This window comes from Vidua chalybeata, chromosome 1 (assembly GCF_026979565.1).
Source record: "Vidua chalybeata isolate OUT-0048 chromosome 1, bVidCha1 merged haplotype, whole genome shotgun sequence".
NCBI classification, from domain to species: domain Eukaryota; kingdom Metazoa; phylum Chordata; class Aves; order Passeriformes; family Viduidae; genus Vidua; species Vidua chalybeata.
The window spans coordinates 132,217,486-132,238,810 of record NC_071530.1 but is presented as its reverse complement, the minus strand read 5'-3'; the positions used below and the strand labels follow the sequence as shown (position 1 = coordinate 132,238,810).

At 46.6% G+C, this 21,325-nt stretch overlaps 1 long non-coding RNA gene across 1 annotated transcript; it reads right to left on the bottom strand.

Moving 5' to 3' along the window:
* Positions 1-6,047: 6,047 nt before the first annotated feature.
* On the bottom strand, positions 6,048-10,980 carry LOC128795416 (uncharacterized). Its single transcript, XR_008433528.1, has 3 exons — positions 10,902-10,980; positions 10,573-10,727; positions 6,048-6,220 (listed from the first exon to the last, which is right to left on the bottom strand). It is a non-coding gene; the product is annotated as an uncharacterized LOC128795416 (long non-coding RNA).
* Between the last annotated feature and the right edge of the window lie 10,345 nt (positions 10,981-21,325).

The window sequence follows — 21,325 nt, the reverse complement described above, 5'->3', positions numbered from 1 at the left end:
TTCCTAAAGTACATGTGCAGTAAGATAAAAAAAGCCTAATTCATTTTGCATTTGAATAAGTTCTTTGGTGAAGAACTTTCATTTCACGATCAGGAAGACTGGCAACAGCAAAAATTTAGTGGCAGCTCTCACCTGAGATCAAGACAGTCTGAGAAATTGCCTTTGAAAACACACAGCTGGAGGGAAAGGTACAATCCAGACATTGTTTTTCATGCTTTATAAACATGATGATATAGCAGCTTCAGCAGTTGATGTTAGGATTGCAGCTGCTTGGCCGAAGCCGTGCTGAGCCGCTGTGACCTTGGGCAAGAACCGCTGTCCTGAACGGTACCTGTGGGAGGCACGAGCAGGGGCCACTCTCCCGCCCAGCTGTTTGCATGGCAGAAGTGAATGTCCCAGCTCCTGCAGCCCCTCTGCTCCCCTCACCAGCTGTCAACCACCAGAGCCCCCATGAGACACCGGTGGATGCTGAGGCTGAGGCAGAGCCCTGGGAGGCTGCCAAGAGTGCTCCTTCACCGGCGAGAGCAGCAGTTGTCTTCCCTCACTGAGGTCTGCTGAAATGGACACACTTATGTTGGAGTTAAATCCCAGGCTTTGGGGTGTTAGCAATAATTTACGCTGCTGAAAAGGAGACCATGAGATCATCTGAAGTTGTCTTTTGTGAGTTTAAAACTACACTGTCTGGGATGTGATGAATACTGCTCACAAAGACTCAGGCGACCACCCAGGAGTTAATATGATTAAGATCATTTATTCCTTTTGCAATTCTAAGAAAGCTTTCAGGTTCATCAAGTGAGTGGCTTCTGTTCCTTTTATCCTGAGATAGGTACACCTACTAGAGCTCGCTGTGTGTCACTTTGACAAAACACATTTTCTGAGCCTTATTTACATGAAAAAAATCCAGATTATTATAAACATTTCTATTCACATCAAAAGCATTTTTATTTTGCAAGCATTTCTTTGTTATTTCCTTTGCTACTGAATCACAGCTGCTGAGAGGGATGCTGGCATGTTGCTCAGCCTTCCCGCCCACTGCTGCTGCACCAGTGGGGTTTCCTTTCCTGCACAGGGATGTCAGGTCCGCCACCAGTGGCCCAGGGACATGTGCATGCTCAGAATAACCCCTGCACCATCCAAGCTGAAAGCTTCAGCCCCAGGAGAGTCAGGAAGAGCTGCAGGATCTGATGTCCCAGAATTTTCTGCCCAGGTTTTCCCATGCACGTGTGGGGTGAGCATCCCTCCTGCCCCACCATGAGAATTGATGACCAGAGGTGAGAGACAGACACGAAGTCTCAGCAGGGAGCCAGGAGGAGGAGCGAGAGCCTACAGCACCCAGCCCCTGCTGAACCGCAGCTCCTGTTCTGGGCACTGGGCAGCAGGGCAGGGGCAGCAGGAGAGGTGCTGCCTGAGCAGGGCCTGGGAGACACAGCACCTCGATGCTGAGTGCTGTACTGCTGGGACAGGGCCTGGCCTGACATCTGGAGAAACAGAGGAGACCAGGAACTCCTTTCCAAGGTGAGAACTGGCTCTGGTCAGCCCTGGGAAGAACATGGTAATGTGGCTGCTGGGCCTCGCCTGCAGAGCTGAGCTGCAGTGAAACAGGACATGGCCCACAGGTACAGGTGCCGCGATAGCAGAGTGGCATCTGGCTTTGCAGTGTGATTCCACAGCTCACTGTGGGGTATGTTCTTTTTATTATTCTGCTGATAGCATGCTTGTTCTCAGTTGTCTCCCTGTGAAGACCCTGCAGTCAGTCACACGAGATGTTACATAAGCCAGTTACTAATTTCTTCAGTGACTGAAATACCAGCCGGCCCCCGGAATGGCTCAGCTAAAGAAGCAAACCTGGCGGGGGTGAGAGGAGGGGACAAGAAACCCCCCGCAAGCCCAGCAGAGCGTGGGATGCAGGCAGCAATGGCAGCTAAGCTGAGAACAGGGATTGCACCTGCCCAGCAGAAGGAAAACTTAACCCATGCAGCGTGTTTTCAGCACAGCTGTGAGCCCGGCCGATGCCCAGCTGCTCCCTGCACCAGTGCACCGCTCTCCTCCCCCATGCCCTAAAGAGTCTTTGGCTCTCACTGCAGTGACCACATAAACTTCTCAGTCCTTCAGGTCCAAGCAAGGCAAGCAGGCTGCAACCTGCCTGGGCAGAGGTGATGCCACCTCCTGCCCCTGGGGAGGAGCAACCCCAGGCACCAGCACAAGCTGGGGTCAGATGGCTGAGAAGCACAGGGCTGCTCACAGCAGTCTTCTGCACCCTTTCATTCTTTCTGTCTTAAGTAATTTGTTTTATAAATGCATTCGTTTCTCAGCCTATGCCCTCAACAGTTTGATATTGCTGTGCACTGCAGTGCTAAGCAATACCCTCTGGCAGGAGCCTGCTCCCAGAAAGCATGGGGTGTCAGCATGGTGGGGCCTTGGAGCTGGGAAATCCAGCCTGTACCTGTACAGGTGAAAGAAACCAGACTGGGGGCACTGGGGATGCAGGATGGCGATGTCTCAGCAGCCCAGAGAAGCTCAGCTAAAGTCTTTTGGATGGCAATTCCTCACTGCTGGAGGTCATCCCCTCGTGCTTGGAGCCTCATGATGTCCTCGTCCATGCCAGGTTTGTGCATGGTCTCAGTAGTAGGATGGGGAAGTTTTGTCAGGGGTCCCATCCAACCCACACAGCCCTTTGACAGCCTGCCAAGGGTTCTCCTGGGTGTCTGCAGCGCCAGAGACTGGCTAACAACTGAGTAATCATACAAGCTAATTACAGAGTTCCTTTTGCCCACTACAATAAAGTGCTACCTCATAATTAAAAATAAAGAGAATGGCAATCCTAATTATTAGGCTTTCATTAAGCTGACAGAGGGATATATGGCACTGCAAGGACTGTTCTTGTGACCTGCTCTCAGTCCTCACCCACTCCTGCCCATGACAATCCTGGAGAAGCCCAGAGCAATTTCTCCCACTGAAAGCAGAGGGTGAGTAATGCATATCCATGTAGACCTCACTAAATGCCATATAGATTGGAGGATCAAGAGGAATCTGCCCTTGAGCATTCCTCAAACTTCAATGCCTGCTTGTTGGCCACCTTAGCAGCTCATGCATTGCAGGTTTAACATAACCATAAATTACACCATGTTTCATGTCTTCACATCCACATGGAAAATAACCACAGCGTGGTGTGTCTTTCTGCTTAAAATACCACAGCAAATACACTGTGTTGTTCTTTCCAGCTTTGCCGAGCAGCCTTACGCCCGGCATGCTGGGGAAGGAAGAGCTGTGTTGGGCTGTCTCTGGCTGCCTCTGCCTAAGTGCCAGGTACAGGCAACTTCTCTGGAGGTAGGACAGCTTACAAGCCTAGCAGTTGTAAGTCTTGCTCCCACTAATAATGAAGTGGTATGAAAAAGTTAGCACTTCGGCGCTTGTAAGGCAGCACAGAAGAGATACCAGTTATTCCTATTCAGTAAACACTGAACTCACATTAAGATGCTCCCATTACAGGAAAGACACTTTCACAAGGTCTGTCTCTACCTTTCCCTTGCAAGATACAACTTTAGCCAAAGATATGAAGGCTTCAGATGTAAGCTGTGAGCTGAGGAAGTGCTGCTGCAGTCAGAGCTTGGGGTGTGAAGGACAAAAATTTGGCTCTTGGAGGCCTCTCAGTCTGGGCAGACAGTGGATTTTCCCATATTCCTTAATGGGCCTCTTTAGGTGTGCATACAGGTCCCATTCATCCAAGCAGGCAGCACTTCCCACCAGCAGGGCCTTCAATTTCAACTGGACAAAACACACCAGAGCTCCCTGCTGAAGAGAAGTGTGTCCCAGCCCTCAGTCCATAACAAAGTGAATCTGATACCATCTCAACAGACAGGGCCAGACCTGCAGAGACAACTCTGTTTTCTGGGAGCTGGGCTGAGCACCTGAGGTTAGAGCAGCCCCATGGTTTTGCACTGCAACCAAGCAGCTCTGGGGTCTGTTTGCCACATGGCACTGAAAACAACCAAGCAAACCTGAAGCTGCTGCAGCACTGCCTTTGCCACTGTGCAGGTTGGAATGCTGAAAAAGAGGAATCAAAATGATGAAGTGTAAATGTCTGAGAACCAGGGAGAACTAAGATAAGGTATGCCTTATTTTATGCCAAGGCAGTCCTGTAAGCCAGCAACCTGTGGGGTGACTGTGCTTCACTGACCCTGGCCCTCTGCACCTGGTCCCTTCCTGCCCAAGGCCAACCCTGCCCAACCCTGATGATTCCGTGCTTGCTGTCTACTTAGAAGCAGCCAGGAACAGCTTACTCCATGTGTCTGAGGCCCTGACTGAGGAGCACCCTGACCTGAGCACTCTGTTCTGGTACTCAGAGTGCATGGATATGTTACCTGAGCCAGATTTCCTTTCCTTCCTTGTTAATCAGTGCTGATTGATTGATTTGTCCTCACTCTCCCCACATTTGGAAGACGAGAGGCATCATCAGTCTTGATGGAGCACACGTATTTGCTTTCAGAAAGCCACCAGCACCCTTTTGAACATAGCCAGATATGTTACCCAGCATAAAAAGAAATCATCATGTAAGAGAGATGGAGAGTTGCCATGTGCCTGCCCATCACTCCAGCACCTCTGCTTGGAGCAGGACCAACAGCAAGGTGCCCAAGTGTTGTCAGGAGCCCTGAAACCCTCTTCCCCTCGTGCCACATCGAGACTTCTCTCAGTGCATTTAGCACTTACCATCTGGACCAGCTTTTTCCATTGTCCTTCACCTGGGGATGCAAGAGATTGGGAGCACAAAAATGGTGTGGGGACTTGGTATTTCTGCATGGGGCTGGAGGTAGCACTGGGGAGATCAGCAGGCATCCAGCTACCCCAGGGAACAGGACAGGGCAGGGCCGGAGTGGGTTGTGGAAGGAAGCAGTGGTTTTCATCAGCAGCACGAGGGGAAATCCAGCAAGACAGCTGCTTCTTCAGTGCTGGAGCCTCCCAGGGGCCACATTGTCTCGCTGAAAAAGGAGCTCATGTGCTGGAATAGTAAAAAATTGCCTCTGGGGTTATATATTCACTGGCCACAAGCTGGTGGTGGAGTTACGAGCATGAACACAGTGACTTCCCAGCACTCATAGCACAGTGCCTAGAGGACAGGCTGTCTTTGCTCCCACACATCTCATTCCCTCTCATCCCCAGCAGTGTGATGGTACAGGGGACATGCAGTTGGTGGCCTCTGAAGGGCAACTCCAGCCAGCCAGGAACCCTATGCTGAGCTTCTCTCACCACAGGAGGGGTAATGTCAGCCTCTCCTTCGCCTGCACCCAGCCCAACTCTGGCCCAGGGGCATAGGTGCCCTGCAAGCACTGGCAGCGTGCAGAGAGAAGGGCTGTGCTCTGGGGACATGCCTTGGGGACATGCCTGGGGAACATGTCTGAGGGGATGGACCATGGGCTGGTGGGAGCAGGCTGAGGCTTTTTGATTCAGTTATTCCTATCCAACTGGGAGCAATCTTGGACATTCCTTCAGGGCATTGCACGGTTTAGAGGAGAAGCTATCCTCAAGAGTAATAATTTTGCACATTTTAACACAGAAAGAAGAGCAGCCCCCACCCTCTGCCACAAGAAAGTGGATGGCAGGAGACCCAAGAGATGTAAGCTTCCCCTGGGCAGAGGAACAGTGCTGCCAGGAAAATGAAGTGAGTTTAAAAGCCTGGTGTCATCTTCCTTTCTCCATGAAGGTTGCAGAACATGGCCATTTGGAGATCAGCAAAAGGAAATCAGCATTTAAGGGCAACCTTTCCTGTTCTGCTTTTACCTTCTTTCTAAAACCTCTAAAGGGTGTGAAGCAACAGGAAGGAAGCCAGAGGAGCAGTAAAGGCAGTGAGATCTGTGTGCCATTGATTCATTACTCACAGAACAGGGATAACAATCAACTGTGAAAAAAGTGAAGGCTGAAGGAGAGCTCAAGAAAGGAGTAATCAGCTGCTTCTTCTTTTTTTTTTTTTTTTTTTTTTTTTTTTTTTTTTTTAAATAAGCTCCTCTGGATTGCTATGGTCACCTGCATGCAAGACATCACAGGGCAACAAGTTAGGAGTGACAGCTTTCTTAAATTCCCTTTTTTGTTACACACCCTAAATGTGGCTTTCCACCCATGTTGTTCTGGGGTGACAAGCTGCCCAGGTCTTCAGGGAGAATTCTGCCACTGCTGGGAGAAAGGTCCTCTCAGGATACAGACTTGTAACCATCAGCTTGAATTCAGCCTGTCAAATAAACATAGATTGGATTCAAGCTGGAGTAATAGTTGTACAGGTGAAAAAAGAGAGGTGTCCAGACCCACACAACTTGAACTTCAGGGGAAGCAGAGCCCATCCTCCCACATTCAGTCCTGAGATACAGTGAAGTGAAAACCAGCAGCAAATTTTGGACATTAATCAGATGTTTACAGAAACATATGCAATTTTTGAGATCCCAGCTTCTGGATCAAGCTTCCGTGTAAATTATAGTTCTGCTTTTCAAAAGACAATGTAGGGAGTGTTAATTAGCCAAAAAGTTCTTGCACCAGTCTTTTGTAAATGGTGTTATAGGGCTATAATTTTCCATTCAGCTCTCCAGGCAAGCTCTTGCAGATAGGATCTCATTCCCTTCTGGATTGTTACTGGATTTCAGAGAAATGTTTCAATTGCTGTCAGAGAAACAAATGACTAGACAGGTCTACCTGGCAGGCTCTGTCATATAACACACAAAGAACTCCAACCTTGGTCCAGCAAAGGGACAAAAAAGCACATAAACATTCCCACAGAAGTCAGTGTAAGGAGTCAGCAACCTCTGGATCAGGCCACCAACAATGCACGAAGGAGGAGCCACCAAGTGGCAAATACTGCCATCTCTGGATATGGTTCTTCAGAGGGATGAAGTGGTGAGTCATGATCAGTTTCCAGTCTCTACACCTCTGCTCTGTGACACTAGATTTCACTGAAAACATTTTAAGTTTCTCCAACATGGGCCTCACCCTCCTTGTTTACAGAAATTCATGAGGCATTTAATTAAAAAAAAAAAAAAAAAAAAAGCTTCTTATTAAAGTAAGGAAACCATGACAAAGCAAGGTATATCATTGGTAAAAACAAATACAGCTTGCCTGGCAGAACAGCTATCCTGTTATGTCATCCACATGGCACAACCAGGGGAAGTCACAGTAGTGCCTGGGAGCTGCATCTTGGCACCAGTGCCTCTGGCCACCTCCTTCAGGCTACCAGTGGTTGACAGTGACATAGAGGGCAGGGCACAGTTAGAAAATCCCCATCAGCTCTCTGCCCCCGGCTCAGGCAGGGCAGGCCCCAGGCTGAGCTCTCATGGGGGTTGCAGCAGATAGGCTACCACCAACCTATTCCTGGTCAAAACAGCAGTGGAGAACAAAGCTCTACTGAGAAACACAGATTTTCCTGGTGCAATAGCTGAAAAGCACAGAGGAAGAGATGGAGAAAGTAACCAGTTTTAACTGGTTGACCTGACACTTAAGATAATGGTATATAAATGTAGCCTTGTGTGTGATCATCCCTGTTCACAGCAGGGAGAAAGCCTTTGTGCCACTACTATGATAGTGGACTAAAGAATGGTAGGAAGGGAGCCAGCAGAGCCAGCAGAGCCAGCAGAGCCTCTGTGGGCTGTCTCTCACACCAAAGCTGGGAACAGAGGGTACCAACTATTCATTTATTTTGGGACAGCTTTGTTAAGGGTGCAACTATGTTCATGGAGAATAGTGAAGGAAACAGCCTGAGCACCATTCTATTACTTGCACATTTTTACAAAGGTGTTGAGAGACATGGATGTACATGAGCACTTAATTGCAAGACCCTCATAATAAGGGACAAACAGAGATCCAGACCCTGCCCAGTACTCTTGAGTGATTCCCTCTTTCTTTTGGGTTTCAGACTAGCACACTTCACTGGCAGCATGAAGAGCACAACAGTCACAATTGATGGCTCAGCTGATGGACAGCAGTTTGGGAGCTTTGGTAATCTGAAATGTGTTGCCTTGTGTAGGGTCAAGCCCAGCTCAGCATATGGGATGGAACTAAAGATACAAAGAAGATTTTTTTTTTTTTATGATGAGGGTAGCAAAACACTAGAACAGCTGTGGAGAGAAGTAATGGATGCCCCATCCTTGGAAAGATTCAAGGTCAGCTTGGAGTTTTGAGAAACCTCATATACTTGAAGATGTCCCTGTCTGTGGCAGCAGGGTTGGACAAGATGATTATAAGAGATTCCTTCTAACACAACCTATTCTGTGATTCTAAGTTGCTAACTTGACTGCTTCAAATCCTGTGTCCCTAGCCTAAGATCTGTATTTAGTCAAGATACTCACTCCTGGCTCAACAACCAAGCCAAACTTCATCTCCACCACCTGTGTGAAGGTCAGAAAGAGGTAGGTGTGATACCTACTGGTTTTCAGTCCGGGAATTGTCCCCAGGTGGAGATTCAAAGCACAGTCTAGTTCATGAGCAGCACATGGAGGCAGCATTTGCTCCAGCACCTTGATGAGGCAGGGGGCATTCTGCACCAAATAAAACTAAGCTGGAACCTCTCTGCTCCCAGTTTGTCCTTCAGGTGATTTCCTCAGTGACTGAGAGAAAAATCTTGCAGAATCTCCACAATAACAATAGGAAATGCTTAAAAACCAGGCTGTGGCTTCAAACAACCTGTATGTTAGATGCTTGTAGGAGAAGGACTGGGACACAGGAAACTGTGCCAGGCTCTTGAGAGCTGGTGATTCATGTTCAGCAACCACAACCTGGCCACAAACTTCTGTGCCAGCAAAGAATGGGGCAGCAATCAAGGGGCTTCAAATGGTCCAAGCAAACAGCTAGGGATCTGTCAGGAGGCTGAGCGAGAAACAATACAATAATAAAAAAAAAAAAAAAAAAAAAAAAAAAGAAGTAACTTAGAGAACAGAAAACTCTTGGATGGGACTCTTGTTCTGACCAATTTGAAGAGGGGGGAAAGGGGGATAAAGAGAAGCAATTTGCAGATGCATGTGGTGTGAGCAGTGCAACAAGGGAAAGGGGAGCTGTAGAGTGCCTCACTACCAGCAGCAGGCCTGGCAGTGAGATGAGGGAGGGGGGTCACCCACACAGGCAGCTGGGTTCAGCTGGGTTCACTTCTCCCCATGGCTCTTCTGCTGGCATCAAGTACTTCCTGCAGGTTTCTCAGAGGTGCCTGGAGATGGCCCAAATCTGTGCCCTGCCTGCACAATGTGCTGGCAGCCTGTTGTCTTAGCTAGGACTCAGCATTTCCAGGCCATCCCCTTCCCCATGTTTTCCTCCCCCACAGCACAGCTGGGGGACAGCAGTGTGGAAGGAGCACAGGGTGCTGGCTGCTTGGACTTGCTCTGTTTAGGTAATGGCAAACTCTTTCCTTCAGGGAAGGGAGTTGCACAACCGGTTGTGTATTCCTGCCTGCTACAGTTTCTCACCATACAACCCTGCCTTCTGATAAGCCAAGCGATACATGTCAGGGCTCCTGTTTTCTCCCTGGCAGTCAGAATTAGTGGTATATTCCTGCTATAAAAAATACTGGCTTTGATGTGGACCCAGCAATAAGAACAAAGATGGAAAGGGGATAGGCAGGAAAACTGAAGAGCGGAGATGAGTACCAGGGACAAGTAACTGGACATCGGGTAAAGCATGGATATAAATCCCTTTCCAAGGGAACAAAATGCAGAAAAGAAAGCCTTTCATTTTGGTGCTCCAGTCCCAAACAGCCACCATTTGGCTACAGTGGCAGAAGGCTTCATCTATGAAGGTGGGATAAATGTAAAATTATACAGAAAATCAGGAAAGCCAAAGCTAATTAGCAGCAGAATTTCCTGTGGAGTGGTCTGTTTTGGGACACTCATGCCTTCCTAGGGTTGATGCTTCTGGAGCAGAATACAGGATTGTTTCCACTCTCAAAATTACAGAATTACTCAGAAAGGGAGAGTGAAGAGCCATGGGAAGCCAGCCCTGTTTTTCTGTTCCACATTCCATAGCCAAGGGTAGCTGTGGATTCTTCACAGAATGGGTAAGGTTGGACGGGACCACTGGAGATCATCTAGTTCTACCTTGTGAATGAGCTGTGTCTCCAAAGCACATTACTCAGGATTGTGTCCAGGTAGCTTTTGAATCATTCCAGGAGATTCCACAGCCCCTCTGGGCAGCCTGTTCCAGTGCTTTGTCACCCTCATAGCCAGGAATTCTTCCTCATGTTCAGACAGAGCTTGTTGTGCACCAGTTTCTTCCTGCTGTCTCTTGTCCTATTGCTTGGCACCACCAGGAAGAGCCTGGCTCCATCCTCTTGACACCCATCCTTCAGATACAGACATTGATGAGGTCCCCCTCAGTCTTTCCTTTTCCAGACTAAACAGGCCCAGCTCCTTCAGCCCTTCCTCATAACTGAGGTGCTCCAAACCCCTAATCAATTGGACTAGATGATCTCCAGAGGCAACTTCCAACCCTAACCAACCCTGTGATTCTGTGAATCACCTCCATTACCCTCTGCTGGAGCCTCTCCAGTACTTCCCTATCTTTCTTGAACTAGAAATCTCAGAACTGGACACAGAACTCCAGGTGAGGCCTCACCAGGGCTGAGCAGATGGACAGGATCACCTCCCTCGACTTCCTGGCACCCTATCCCAATGCACTCCAGGGTAAGTTTGGTCTTCTTGGCCTCAAGGGCACTCCTGGCTCACAGACCGCTTGTTGTCCACCAGGACCCCCAGTGCAAAGGCTTCCTCCTGGATTTGGGAAATATTTGGATAATAATCTGGCAACATCTTGTTTGTGCCCCAGGGAAGAAATTGAAGCTGTTGAGTCTGAACTGCCCAGCCAGCTCTTATGAAGATGGACAGGGAATTGCTTTTATGCAAAACAGCTGAAAAAGTGACAACTTGTTTTTGAAGACCAGTAACCTGGCTGCAGTGGCACTATTGCAGGAAGCAGAGGCTGTTGTTAACCTTTTCACTCCATGGAAGCTGTGCTGCTGCCACGTGAAGCTGGCTGCAACACTAGGGAGAACGGGGACTGCTGAACAACACCCAGCATAAACGCCACGGGGCAGTGATGTCAGAAAAGACATGGAGGAGTTAGAACTCCCCCATCCCTCCCTTGCCAGCTATGCTAGCTGGCATCAGTGCCCTTGGGCTTTGTTCTTTGCCAGCATGAGATGGAAGATGATTTTGGATCACCATGCTCACTGTTTGCTGCAGATCCCTTGAGAGTCTGCCAATGTGCTGTACCTGCTTATTCATGCCCATGCAGCATGTACCACAGGCAGAGAGCACAAAAACATCAGCAGCAGAGCTGAAAGGTGCAGCTGGGTGAAACAGACTTGTACTTACAGAGAAAAATACCTGAAAAAAAACCCTAGCCAACTAGAAGACACCAGTCTATATCCATGAGTAAGTCAGATCCTTGTGATGATCAAAGACCTGTTATTTGGCTTTGCATTTTTGCCTCTCCAAATCCAAGTACATGTTCATCAAGACTTTCACACTCAAGATCACTGAAGTATGTGAACATCCCTGCTCTCAGCACTGGGGCATCTGACCTGTTGAAGGCCCTCACACCTCGTGCAATAGGCACAATCCAGGCTGAGAGCAGCAGAAGACAGCAGCAGCAAATTCCCATTAGGAGATCTGCACTGGGATGCCCATCCCTGTGCTGGTTGGACATCCCCTCTGGTGCTGCATGCCCAGTTCAGTGTCATGTTTGGCAAAAGTACTGGGTGCCTCCGTGCACAAAGCACATCGCTCGTCTCAGTCTCTGGCACTCTGTAACAGCCAGAGGCATTTGTCACTCTTCTGAGCTCTGGACGTATTTTCAGTCTACGTTTCATAAAAGCAAGAGACTTGTATAATCCCAATGCCTGACTGCCTGTTTTCTTCCCCAGTATCCCTAGGTAACCTTGATCAAATTTGGCCAAGATACCTCAAATACAGTGAAGTTCTGATAAATTTACTGAAAATTGGTAGCTGGGCATAGAAGAAAGAGATAGCAACAAGAGATAGCAGCAGCCCTGCCCATGGAAGGGAGGCTGAGCTCACCTGGTAGGAGCTTGGTCTGGTGGCAGATGATGTGCCACTCAGCACATGCCCCCGCCTGCTTCTGGCCCAGAAGCAGCATCACCGGCAGTGAGATTTAATGGGTCAGGCAGCCTAGCAGAGCTGCATTTTGGGGGGCCTGGTTTTACCCATTCCACTGCTAAACAGCTTGTTTTGTGATGCTTTCAAAAACTGACAGCTTGCAGTATATGAAAAGAACATTCTTTTTTTCTATATTTATATATTTCTTTTGATTGCCTTTGCAATGACACTTTAGTAGCTGTTTCGATTTCATTTTCCTTTTGTTTTGGGTTTCACCCTCATTCTATTGTAGTTAAAAAATGCCAGCCTTTTAATGGCTCATCTTTCATCTTAAGCAGTATTAAGATGAAACATTAAGCAATGTTTCAAGTATTGCTTGTCCATAGGCCTTTGCCACATCCTCAGAGGATGACAGCTAACATCCTATGCTTATTCAGAGGGTGCTGTCATTTGCATGGACAGAGCAAGGATAGATCTGGGGGGAAGGCTGCATGCAAGTGTAGTGGGAACCAGGATGGAAGGGTTTGCCTCAGAACAATTCAGAATGTCCCCCAGACTATGCAGGCCAAGCAAAGAGAGTATTGGAGATGTTTCTGAAGCTGTTATTTTGAGTGAAGTCTGTAGTGCTGGGCTAGATGCAATTCCCTCTATGCTCCTTTTCTTCCAGCCCCTTTTTGGATGGGTTATACACACCCTGGTGCCATGCCTTGCCCTCCCCTTCTCCTCCCAATCATCAGCTCATTGTGGAGCAGAGCTCGTGCAGCACTGTACAACACCCTTGGCACCCAGTCCTGGCCAAGGCGGAGCAAGGCTGATATTGCAACGAACCTCTGGTAACTCACTTCTCTGGGCCCAGTCACCAGTGGCTGCCTCTCTTACCACATCCACCAAATGCACCAGCCTGGGGGAGGAAGCCCTCACCAGGCAAGCTCCAGTGAGCTTGCATGGGAACAACAAACAATCATAACTAAGGATTTGGGATTTCTCACTAGAACATCCATAAGCTGGGCAGGTGCATACAACCTATGGATGGACATTGTGGTATGGATGCTTAGAGCAGGTCGAACATTTCTAGAAGCAAAAAAGCACCAAAACATTCAGATGCCTCTCACAAGCAGGCAGCATGTGCCACAGGCTCCAGCAGCCAGTGCTGTTGCTCTGCTCCTCTGCAGGGATGGCTGAGACTCAAGCAGTCCCAGTTCAACACATGCTTCAAAATAACAGTCCAATTGCTTCAGTTCCCTAGTCAAAGGCAGTGAATTGTCATCTTGCCTAGGAAGGGTGGGGAATTTGTATATTATTTCATCTTTTGCTAATTTTTGCTTTACCTGGCATTTTGTTACCTGCCCCTTGGGTCTGCAGGTAACTGGACAGGTTTGACTCCCTTGCACCAGGGGAAGCAGAGTCACTCTCAGCTGGGGAGAACAGCCCCAGCTGCTGAGGGTCCAAGGACCATCTCCAGATGGGTCCTTTGGCTTGGTGGTTATCTTGGTTGGAAGGAGAGCTCCTCCTCCACTTCCAGCCCAGTGCTCCTCTTCCTCTGTTCACTGACTTCCTTTCTTTGCAGACTCATATAAAGCCCAAGGGGAAAGGTGCAAACTTGGCAAGAGGAATGGAGGCAATTCTAGGAGTCTAAATTGATGACTATACATGACAAAAAAAACCTAAGTGTGTTTTATCTAACACCAATAATGTGGCAGCAGTGGGAGAGGAATTCAGGTCTTCAGAGAGACCCAGGTGCTTAGCTAGAGATACATCATCTATTTTCTCCACCAGTTGGGCCCTGCCCTTCTGTGAGGATAAAGGGGACATGAGCCAAACATGTTAGACATTTAATCCTGCCCTAGGCCCCTCTTACAGTTCTTAGTAAAATCCCCCTTGCTCTGGACAGTCATTGAAATCCTCTTCCCATCCCCAACCCCAGGACCTGAAACTCCTCATAACATATCTCTCTCTTCAGTCATTTCACCAATACTCATCCCTTAAATCTGTCTCCTTCCCTTTTGCTCTTCTCCTTTTTTAGGCAAAACAGGGTGACAAAAATTAGTGTTAATTATTTCTCCAGAACTGTGCTGCAAATGACATCATTCCACAGGAGGCCATAAGGCCATTTAGCATTTTATCAGCACTGGAACAGTTTCCCTTTGTCTCTGGGCCACCTGCTGCTATCTTGTGTCAGTTCTGATCTGGGAGCAGATCTAAATCACTAAAACATCAAAAATCATCTCAGTAAAAAAAAAAAAAAAAAAAAAAACCCTACAACCAACCAGCCCTTAAAAGGGAAGTGGTCAGGACAGCATGGGCTGGAAAATGAAAGAAAGCCCTGAATACAACAGAAGAAATTAGCAGGAAAGGAGAATGGTCCTTCTCTCGGTGGCAACAAGTCCCTGGGTATGTTCAGCAGATGATGGAACCACAAACAGTCAGTCAGTGCCCTCTAAAGGATGGCCAGTCCTGTTCTGTGAGAACACCAGGTTTGGCCACAATGGGTTCCAGCTGTAGCCCAAAGTGCTTCAGAAGCCAGAGACACCACAAATCATACCTCAATAGAACAGATATCACAGCATATAATAATGGCAGCACCCTGCTCCACACCTCACACAGGTAAGAGCTGTATTGCAGGGCAGTGGCTGATGGCCAGTCCCATCCCTTTGAACCAAGAGAACTTTGCTGTGGTGTCAGAAGTGGAGAGGGGAACAGGGTCAGCTTTAGCCACAGAGCCCATGTCAGGCTTTGGGCAAGCGGTCTGGGTCTTTTCACAAGCAAGGCCCACAGTTTGGCAACACAATAAATTGAGCTGCAATGTCCTAAAATTGGGTTAAAGGCAGAAGCGTTCACTGAAATAAACTCCTCATGGTGGAACATGTTTGTCCAAACAATTGTGTTTAATTTAAATAAGCAGGGGCTATATGCAGGTTCTGTCATCTGTGTCTGGGTCAGAGTTTCATGGCACTTCCTATACAGAACCTTAGAATATCCTGACTTGGAAGGGACCCACAAGAATAAACAAGTAAAAACCCCTGGCCCTGCACAGGACCTTGGAGGTTTTATTGCCTGTTCCGTTTTGTTCTCCATCTGCCCCTTTATCCTCCATGTCACCAGCTCCCTTCAATCACAGATCCTTTCAATCCTGTTTACACTTTCTCTCTGCTATTTGCAGGTCTCTTCCTGTGTCAGATCTCAGGTCTTGTGTGCAGGTCCATAATAGGCTTGCCCAGACCCTCCTGCCACTGATGCAAAGTCACGCTGGAAATGGGAGATATTGTGCACAGATATTGTGCTGGCAGTGGGAAAAGGGAGCCTGGCAAAGAGATCCACAAAATCCTTGGGTGGGTGCAGCATTGTGGAGCCAATACATACTGACCAACATGAGGTGAGAGAGCTCAATCAAGCCAGCAGAGTCAACAAAATCTCATTCAAGTATGTGTCTCCATGCCCTGCACCCTCCTTCCTCAGCAAGCATTCCTCCCATGCCACGCTGCCCCTACAGACTCACCCCAGTGCTCAGCACCAGGCTGCAGGAAACACACAGCCCAGCCCTGCCACGCACTCTCTCTGCCCTCTCTCAGTTTCACACAGGCCTGTGAATCACCTTCTACTTCAGTTTCATTTTGACTTTTCCTCTCTGCACTTGGTTTTCAGATGGTCCCTGCAGTTTTCTTTGGCTCACTGTGTGAACTGAGATAATTAATCACAGGCTGGCAGGGCTGCGCTAGAGGAGCTGCAGGCTGGCGTCTCAGACCAGCAGGATTGCAGCACTGGGTTAGGAGATTACAGGCTACTGATTCAAAGGTGGCAGGACCATAATAAAATGATCAAAGAGTCTGGACTGAGACCTGTAAGAAAATTTCAGGGCAAAGCATTATCCATGGAACACAGAAATTTGTCCTGGATATGGGTAATCTCAAATCACAGTGAACAGCTGAAGGACTTTTCTGTTGAAACTGACCAAAGCATCCTTTGCTATTTGGTCCTTCTGGTTCTCCTGGCAATTGAATGACCTGCAGCTGGTCCAGTGAAAGTCCATGTTTTCTCTCTAGCAAGACACTCTTATGGTTCTACCATCAGCATTTGTAAAGGGAATAGCCACAAAAAATCCCCACAACATGAAAGGTTTGGCACTTCATCATGCACAAGGTGCGCACATAGCACAGCAATAGCAGCTTCCTTTGGAATAGGGAATCACAGATTGGCACATGCTGGCACAGGAATCACGGTCCCATACACAATTCAGCAATGCCCATCTGAAACTGATTATCTGTTCATGCCAGAGGTCACTCCAGTCTAACCCACTCCCTGAGTCAGCACGCACACCAGAACATTTTCTAGTGCATACCCCGGAAGAGCAGCATGCCTCTGCTAGAAAAAAGTACTTTAAAAATAAAAGAAAAAAAGAAAAACCAAACAAAGAAAAGAAAAAAATATTCCGCACTTCCACTGGAGACAGAATGAGAAGGAACTGCAAAAATGGAAACTTGGGTCAAACATTAGAAAAATCATTTCCAAGTTAAGGAGAGTAAGGCCCCAGAATAGGCTGCCTTGGAGAAGACTGAACTGCCACTCTCAGAGGATTTATATGAAAAAAAATATTGAAAAATCTCAATTGGGATGATACCGTGTTCTCACTTGGGGAGAGAATGGAGTTGGATACTTAACATGCTTTCTTCCTGTCTCTTCCCTACACCATTCTCCCCTCCATCAAAATTCTGCATCTTTACCAGTCTACAATCTAGTGCTTGCATAGAAATATGGCAATAACTTTGTTTCTCCAAGTACATAACAATTAACAGTCACTGTGTGGCACTTTGAAGACACTTAGGAACAGCAGCACAATACTCAAATGTTTTTGATTCGAGTACTTCAGCTCTTCAGGAAGAAATACTACAGCTACTGGTGAAGGGAACAAGCCTCAGAGATAAAAAGCTCTGATTGCAGCTAATAAAGGGCAGAGGGAAACACCAATCTGTTTTTCACAATCCCTTGATTTGGTGGTTTCTTAGTGAAGGGGGCCAGATTGCGTCAGGCAGAGTGAAATGGAGCAGAGGATGTGGCTGAGAGGAGGTGGCTGTATTAGGGACAGGGATGGAGCAGCACGGAGCTCACTCTTGGGAAGGAAGAAAGGGTGAGAGAGAACTGTCAGAAGACCCAGAGCAGCTGAGCCTGCCCTCAGTGCAGCCAGTGACAGCTGAGCATGGACTTGCCCTGCTCCTGCACTATCCCTCTCCTCCAGACAGAGCCTTCCCAGAACAGCTCCTTGCCCAGCCCCAGCTCTAGTACCTCTTCCTCTGCCCATCTATCTTTCCAACCTTGACAGTACCTCCCAAGGCTCAGTAATTAACCAGTAGAGTGAGGAGGGGGAGACAAAGTATTGCTCAAGGCAATATTCCTGACCAAACTTGGTTCAGTACATTCCTATTTCCTCACCTGCACTTGGCATTGGGGAAAACAATCCCACTGCACAAACCTGTTGCTTTGTTTGCTTCAGGCACACTACAAAGGAATTAACTATTACCTTTCCCATGTCATGACTGCCTGAGAATGATACTTCTTTCCTTGTTTTGTTGCCAAAATTATTTCTCCTTCACAAGTTCAGTAAACAGACGTACAGTTCTTTGTACAAATGAAGAACAGTCCCAAAAACAAGAAAGCAAAATTGCTTTTGCCCACATTCAAGAAGACTCAAAATACAGAGCTCTGAGGACTTGACATATATTTTTTCCCCCATTTTTTATTAAACAAATTACTCAGAACTTGGGTTTGGCTGAGCTCAAAAGATTATCTAGCGCTGAAAAGCCTATCTGGACTAAGCAGGCTACCAAAAGCAAACAGAGTTATCAGTCAGGCACTTAGTTTAAAGAAACTGGCACTCCCCTTCAAAAGGTACATGTTCTTCCTTATCTCTTTAACACAGACCATCAAGGTTTTAGCTTTCACAGTGCCATTTTAGCACATGGCAGTGCCCTGCAGCTGAACAGAAAAGGAAAACACTGAGATGTGAAAATGATCAAGCAAATCCTGAACTCAGAAACAGTGTGTGTATTCTAAACAATAAGACCTTAACTATCAGCTGTGTTAATTTAAAAAAATCTTCAATATTAGCACTTTACAGATACTATTTAAAAATGTTTCCTGTGGCTAACTATAAAGCTAGGTAAACAATATAAACCTTTTTTACATTCAGGCTGTGTTAATTAAAAGAAAATCTTCAGTACTGGCACTTTACAGATACTATTTAAAAATGCTTCCTGTGGCTAACTAGAACTGGGTTTGCATAATGCCCAACAGTTTAGTGCAATCCATCATGTATCAAAAAGTCAATAAATTTTCTCTCTTGCCTAGGAATTATGGAGTCTGAATGAAATTCAATAACTTCCCTATTTCCATGATAGCCTAGAATAAAAACTAATTGCATTCACAAATCATAATATCACTGGAACAAAAGAAAAATCTTGTATCTGCTTAGAGGTTTAAGTTACAAAGGATCTTTATTTAACTTTGGTAGAGCTTATGCTTAGAAATAATGTATCTGTGAACTCTGAAATATTTCTCAGTTGCTGTCAGTGAAAAACATTGTCTACGCTTTACTTTTTTTCCTGTTTGTTAGTTCTACGAACATAGAGCTGAAAGGAGGGCAACATGTCCAGGTAACTTATCTGGATTGCAAAAATACTTAAAAGATTTATAATTAAAAGAATTATTGCCCCTCATTCAATTCCTGTTTGACTGCAATTCCCTGAAGCTGACAAGGAAACATTGAGCTATATATTCTAGCTAAATCTCAAACCTGGGGTTTCAAAGAAGTGGTTTCTGCTAAGAAGGCCAACTTCCAGGCCCAGCCACCCACACATAACACCTGCAAGGACAGGACACGCACCAGGTCTGGGCAATAAGCCCAGCTGACAACACAGGCTCTCTACAGCAACTTTTATCAGACACCATGTAGAACTTGAGAGCAGCAGAGCTAAAACTGATCTTGGAGAGACACAGATGAGAATATTAGGTAATACTCAACAAGGGCTCTCCTGCCAGGAGCCCTCCCAGACCCCAAATCTCACTCGGGGCTCTGGACTGCAGTTCTGGTGGGCAATCAGCAGAGGCAAGCACTCAAACGTCCAGGTCCTTTGCAAGGTTCAATCCTAAATCACTAAGAGTATTTTGCAACACCAGAATCTAAAGTTCAATGCAAATTCTGTGCCTCAAGCATGAAAGCATTCTTTCCTGTTGCCTTAAAACACTTAGGCCACATCTTGAAAAGTCAGTTTGTTACAGGAGGAGGACAAGATACTTGTTTTGAGCACCATCAGAGGGGCTATACCTACCTCCTACTGTGACAAGGCTTTTATCTAAAGTTCCATTTGCTGCTTTGAGGAGGCCGGTGGGGAGGGAATAGACAGTAAAACTTTTACCTAAGTTAGATCCTTGCTTCAGGTCAAAGCCAAAGGAGTGCAATCTATGAGGACAAGACCAAATAATATATTATTTTGCTGAAAACAAACACTAGACAAGTTTACTTAGAAAGCTACAGTGCTTTTAAACCATAATTTGAACTCTTTTGGATATCCATATAAGGCTGAGAATACATTTTTACTGCCTTAATTGCATTTAGTGTTACAAAACTCTGAAATCATACCATGTTAAGAGACAAGATCTTCAAAAAGTCCCTCTCTGTGCTGAACAAAACTTGCAAATATGATTCCTTAAATTTCATAAAAGAGAAATGCCTTACCATGCTCTGGGCTCTATCTTGACATTGTCCTGGAGTGCCAAGGAAACAGAGCAACTTAACTCACAAGAAAGAGTAGGAACATGCCAAGTGAAGAAAAAAACATTTAATAATATAACCAAGTGCCAGTGACAGAAAAGTGTGAAAGAAGCAGCAAGTATGAAAAAGAACAGTTTGGGGAAAGGAGACGAGGTGAAGAACAAAACCCTGTAAGGAAAGCAGAGACCAGAAACAGTACATAGTACATCCTAGGGAGGGCATTATAAACCAGTATTTAAACGAGAGAAATTTTATTTTTCACTGAAAACCACTGTATAAATTTTAACAAACATATCAAACCTCACTATTAGGTACTGCTGGTGCAGGCCATCTGCTGTACTCGGCTGACATAAGCCACCACTGCCACCTCAGGATGTGTTCATTTGTCAGCTGCTTCAGATTCCAGAGGGTACCTCAGTTTACCCCACCCCAGGGCAGGGTGGGGGCTGAACAAAGGCGTCACACTTTGCCACGGAACACACGGGGAGATGCCAGCTCTGCCGTGGGTTTGGTCACCTACAACAAGAGGCTGTGAAACTGCAGCAGCTGCTGAGTGCAAGTGGAATCTTCACACTTGACAGCAAAATTCCACAAGTACTCCCCCCTACGGCTCTACTTAAACCCATAACTGCAAATGCTAGTCAAAGAAAAATAAAACATCACATAAAATGTAAAACACGAAAACAAAACAAGATGCAAAACTGCAGACCATTTTTTTTTAATGTTGAAACTGTGTAAAGAACAGTGAGAAAGCAGTAAGAAAAACTACTTTAAATATAAAACAGCAGTTACCTCCAAGACTTCTGCAAATCCATGATCTGGCATCCTGCCTCACAATGGCACTAATGTTTAGTGTTTGGCGCAAGTACTGTTACGTTTGTTTAGCAGGAATGAAGCACATTTTATTTGATTCTATTATTTTGTGAGAATCTGAAACACGATTAATTAAAAAGCCCCCTAGAATTCTAATTGATAGGAAAATATTTTCCTTTCTCTCAACAGGATTAATGTTTTTTTCAGACTAGAGAAGCCAGCTAAAAGTAAAGCACGGTTTTCCAAACGCCACAGGACTGCTCTGGTGTTTAAGTACCAGCGGCAGCACTAAGCCACGGTGTAATTGACATGGTGGTGTTCAGTCAAAGGTCGGACTCGATGATCCCACAGGCCTTTTCCAACCTAATTCGTTCTGTGATTCTGTGTGTGATTCTCCCTGAGAAATTCTGTGGATGGTACAAGTCACGACACTCAGTTGGCAAGTTTCCAAAGGCAAGTTTGGAATGCGGCCTCACACCACCACCCCAAACCGCCCGGGATGACGGTGGTCACCTCACCTCACCTCACCCACCCACCGAGCTGCAGAGATGCTCAGACAACTCCCAACACGCTTCGACCTACAGCTCGAACTCCTTTAGCACAAAACACAGCGCTAGAACACGCCTAACTTAGGGAACGACCAGAGCAGCGCCTGAACGCTAATCCCGCTTTATTC